A 5,235-nucleotide genomic window follows, 5' to 3' on the forward strand; every position below is an offset into this window, starting at 1 on the left:
CTGAATTACTGTGTTAGGAAGTTATCATGTGATTAAAAGAGATGACGTGTGTGAAAGAATGCAGGTAGCAGAGTATCAGGCACAGAGCGGGAACTCAGTAACTATCATAGGGAATCGGGCGACTCTAACAGCTTCCAGTCAGAGCATGGTTCGACCACCTCTGTAAGAGTTCAGCACCATGGTCAAGGACATTTCAAGCTCAAAACAGGACACTTTATGACCAAGACGAGTGGTTGAATTTCTGGCTGCCCTTGGTACACCACCAGCACCCTGAATCTGTCTCCTGTTTCTCCTACTTCCTGTCTCCTACTTTTTCTTATTTCTACCACCTCGTATCTGTTTACAGTTTCGCATTCTGCCCGTCTTGGATGTGAGCATTCTCTCTAACTGTATTCGTCTTCTATGTCTTCCTCTGCCTTCCTGTCCCCTCTCCCTCCCCCTACACACACAGGCACACAGACACGCACACTCTCCTATTACTCCTTGGAAAACCTGCCCTTCCTGCCGATGTGCCCTTCTGTGAGGCCAAGGTGAGGACTACAGTGAGTCATTCTGAAGGGCAGAGTTTGGGAAATTGCCTGACCCCGCTGGCTCAGGAGCTCCTCCTGAGATGTCCTCCGTGGTCCCAGAAACATCCTAGTGGGGACAAATGAAGTGGCAGCCAGGGATGATTGAGGCCTGGAAGAAGGGGGAGAGCGAGGCAAATATTTTCAAGCTACATGACAAGAAGGACGGGTACAAAGAAGATCTCTGTTTGTTCATCTTTGTTTAGCCTTTAAAAAGCCAGATAACTGAGTCCTAGCATGACATCAGAATTTACATTTTACTAACCAAAATAGTCAAAGGCAAAAGAGAAATCCCAAATGCCCAATGCCTAGGTGCCTGGATGGGGACGGTCAGTGCTGCCCATGTGGCAGGAGGAGCATCCTCACCCCTCAACCCCTCACATCACTAAGGTCAGCCAGCCCCTGGTCAGGGTGTCACGAAGGTTAATTAGGGTCTGGCAACACTTACACGTGAGGACTGACCCCAAGCCGGGCACCCCCCCTCCAAGTGCTTTTCCTGTCATAACTCATTCAGCTTCTCAGGGACCCTGTCGGGGTGAACTGCTATCAGCCCCATTTAACAGATGAGGAAACCGAGACGAGCGAGGTTAAGGTCGTACAGCTTGTAAGTAGTAGAGTAAGGACTGATGACTTCGGAGCCTGTTCTCTGAATCCTACACACTTCTGCACAGCGCTGATTAAGCACGGTGCGAGACAGAACAGCCCCACATCCACAAAGGAGCAGAGCCCATGGCTTCGGAGGCTTGGCGGGATGCGTAGGCTCAGTGTATTAGATTAAGGGTAAACTCCAATGGCCCCATCACTTGATTTACAGTTTTTCATTGTAAAAATTTTCACGATCCTGGTTAATTGAGAAATCTTGTTACGAAGGTGAAGTCTTCCAAATTCCCAAGGTTTGAGAGCATTGGTATTCAGCCCATGGGCCGGTCAGCTGTTTTTTTGTAAATAAAGTTTTATTGGAACGTGGCTGCTCTAGTCACGCATGTATTGTCTATGGCAGCCTCTGCCCTATAGTGGCAGAGCTGAGTGGTTATGACAGCCTGCAAGCCTACAATACTTACTATCTGGCCCTTTATGGGAAAAGTTTTCCAACCCTTTCAGCTAATAGTACTTTCATCCAACACCCTCTTGTCAACACAGGCTAGGAAAACCCCAGTGATCCCAGACCCTGGGCACAGGGTTCAGGGGCTGCTCCCTTCCCAGCCAGGGCAGTGTGCTCACAGAAGCCCCTTGTTCTCTGCAGGTCCCAAGGAAACGCATCATGTCTTTCGGGAAGTCTGTACAGCCCAGGGTGGGAGCAGGTGGGTGCAGATTATAAAGTACCAGCTCTGTAGATGATCTTTGAGTTTGATTCCTTCTGCTGGTTTGGGGGTCTCTGGTATGGCTTGAGCCTCAGAAGCCCAAATAAAGTGGCAGAGCATTGCAGTCAAGACAAATTTCCTGACCCCACAGAGGCTGCCGGAGGCGGCCAGCTGATGGATGGTAGAAGAAGAAATTCTCAGTTGCCGTCTAATCTGTGCCTGGGAAATAAATTGCTCTTGTCACTGGTGTCTGCCCTGGCCCTGCAGGCCCCCCTCTTCCCTGCAGAGCCCTCCCTGCACCCCAGCCCTGCTCTGCCAGCCTAAAAATGCTGCCTCAGGGAGCAGGGATGGAGCAGGCAGAGGAGGAATGAGAAGAACGTTCTGTCTGGTCCTCTGCAGCCCCCTTGCTGCCACTGGCCTCCCTCCACGAGCACGGGGAGGAGGGAGCTCCCTGCAAGGTGGGGCATGCACTGGACCTGCCGCAAGTCTTAGGACCTCCGTTCTCTTATCTGTAAAAGGAAAAGGCTTTTAGCGTGATCTCAAAAACCTATTATTCCACGTCCCTGAGACCGTGCTGAGGGAGGGAAAGGAAAGGGATTTGCACAGCTGAAGTCTAGAAGAACCCCAACATCTACACGTAAAGTGCCTCCGTGTGCCGCAATCGCTGAGCCTAGAGTCAGGGCACATCTTCATGGGGACCCTCAGTGTGGACTCAGATGTTTGGGGTTATCCAGGCGCCCTCAGCAGAGCCTCCCCTAAGAAATTCTTTTTTTCTCTTTTTATTTTATTTTTTTTAATTTTTATTATTAATTATTATTATTATTATTTATACCTATAGTACCTGGTCTTCCTGGGTGGTCTCCCATCCAAGTACTAACCAGGCCCGACCCTGTTTAGCTTCCGAGATCAGACAAGATCGGGCTTGTTCAGGATGGCATGGCCGTAGATCATGGACTGTGGCTCCGCTGGGGTGTGAACCCAGCACTTCTGCGTGTAAAGCAGATGTGCTAACTGCTCCACTATGGAACCGCGTCCTCTTTCTCTTTTTAAAGGAATCTTTACCCTCTCCCCCCCTTAAATTATCTATGCCAGCTACTTTTCTCCCTCCCTCCATCTCTCCCCCCACCCCGCTCTCCCTCTCTTCTCTCTCTCCCCCATCTCTCTCTCTGCACACATGAGCGCGCACACACACACAGACACACACACACACACACACACACACACACACACACACACACACACACACACACACACACACACACACACACACACACACCCTTCTGTTCCTGGGCTTTTCACAAGGCTCCCTCAACTAGTGGGTTTATCCTATAAGGCCCTTTAGAAATAAGAGCTGGTGAGACAGGCCCTGCCAGCAGCTTCTGCTTGAAAGAGGACTTCTCTCCAGAACAATAGGGAGAGGAGACCTCCTTGCTGGGACCTAAACCTTCAGAGAGATGTCCTATCAATAATCTGAGAAGACAGGGATAGACAGTGGCTGAGATCTGGGCTCAAAGCTTTCTCTGGATGGAAGAAAGAACCTCCATCAGCTGACAGCTGACATCGAGTCAATCCAGGAAGGCCTGATGGAAGAGGTGGTATTTCAGAACTACCTGACTGAGAAAGGAGAGCTCGTTTGTCATAGGGCAAGGATGGAGAAGGGGGCACCTCCCTGCTGAGGCAAACATAATCACAGTCTCATCCTGGGAACTAAACTGGATCTGTCACTGTGATTTCACAGCTGCAGCTCGAGGATGGGTAGGGCTGGGCGGGAACCTGGGAGCCTGGGTCATCCATTAGCAGCAAGGACAGAGCTAAATTCCAAGCCAGGGAGCTGGGGGCGGGGAAGCCCAGGATGCCGCAGCCATGCTGCAGATTCCGCTCCCATGCCCAGAACGCCTCTTGCCCAGTGTTCATCTCAGGTAGAGCTGTCCGTGGCCCGGTTTTCATGAGTCACCTAACAAATATGAGTCAAGCGCCTGAGCTGTCAGAGGCAAGTCCGACCATGCTGGCCGGGGCCAAAGCCCGGCGTCCGCGTTTATTCGCTGCGCGTCCTCAGTTAAGCTACTTATTTACTCCGAGCTGCCTTTTTCCTCATCTGTTAGATAGAATTCACAATAGCTGCTTCTTAGGTTTTTTATGTGGCTTCGGTGAGACAATGCGTGATCAATAAAGGCGCTTATTCGCCACATACTTTTTTGAGTGTCCGCCGTGTTCCAGGCACCGTCGTGATACCTATTGTCGGTAGCACCTGAGACTGTGAACTTGTGTCCACGGGCGCCGTAGCTGCAGCAGAAGAGCTCCGATGAAGTGGTCCCCTCAGATGGTCCCTGTTTGTCCATAGGGTGCTTTCCCAGGTGGGGAAAGGCTTTCCCACACCTCCTGCCACCTTGGCATCGTGGGGTGAAGGAGCTCTACTCCACACTCTCACCTCATCAAATAGCACCCACCTCCCAGGGCGGCCGTGAGGAGCACATGGCTTTACATGTGAAAAGTGCTAAGGACAGAGGTTGGCGCATGATAAAGGCTCAACAATCGTTTGCGTTGTTTTCGTGGAGCTCAGCTCTCATGAAAACTGGCCTTTGTGGTGGGACAGTCCCCTGGCGCTCCCTCTCCACGGAGGAGTGAAATTGTAGCATGCAAGAAACGGGGAGGAGGGGAAGTACTTCCTAACTGGATCTTGTAAACGCTCTCTCCTATGGCTTCTAGAAAGCACTGTCCAGCCTCCAGTGATATCCAGAGACAAAAGAAGGCAAATATTTCCAAGTAAAGTCCTGGCGTAGTGTCCCTTGCCGCATGGGGGGAAAGGGGGACGGGCAATATCCTTCAGGGTCTCCCCAGAGGTTCCAGCTGGGCTCAGGGAGAGAGGAAAACCCCAACTTGCAGGGCCTCGCGGAGTCATCCCATCATTCACTTCCTTCCCATCGGCACCAATTCCACGTCCCCCACTGGCACGCCGCGGTCCCTTCTCGTCTTAGATGAGGTAACGCTGAGGCTCAGGTCCCCTGGATTGCTTCCCACAAGGCCATCGTGCAGGCTGTGCTCCGGCAGGGCCTCGGGAGAGCAGGAGCTACGCAGGGGTCAGCACTGTGGCTCGTGACTGTGCCGTCTGATTTGTAGCATCGGGCGTCAAGGCCTCGTAGGTCATGCTAGGGAGTTCAGATCTTCTAAAGGAAATGAGGACCAAGACACGTTTTTCAACAGGAGACAGACATGATCAATTTGATTTTTTGAAAGGTCATTCTCTGCCGTGTGGAGAAAGAACTAGACATGTGTAGGAGGGAGGAAGGGAGACCAGTGAGAGGGGTATGGCGCTGGTGGCCGCAGAAAGCTATGCTGGCAAGGTGACGTTTGAGCAAAGATCTGAATGA

The 5,235-nt window shown here is 51.6% G+C and overlaps 1 protein-coding gene and 1 pseudogene across 2 annotated transcripts in view; one reads left to right on the plus strand and one right to left on the minus strand.

Moving 5' to 3' along the window:
- Positions 1-5,235, plus strand: part of KCND3 (potassium voltage-gated channel subfamily D member 3) — a 195,423-nt gene that overhangs the window by 111,428 nt on the left and 78,760 nt on the right. The window lies entirely within an intron of this gene.
- LOC111745660 lies at positions 2,697-2,815 on the minus strand (annotated as a pseudogene).

This window comes from Pteropus vampyrus, unplaced genomic scaffold, assembly GCF_000151845.1.
Source record: "Pteropus vampyrus isolate Shadow unplaced genomic scaffold, Pvam_2.0 Scaffold6, whole genome shotgun sequence".
In the NCBI taxonomy this organism is placed as follows: Eukaryota; Metazoa; Chordata; class Mammalia; order Chiroptera; family Pteropodidae; genus Pteropus; species Pteropus vampyrus.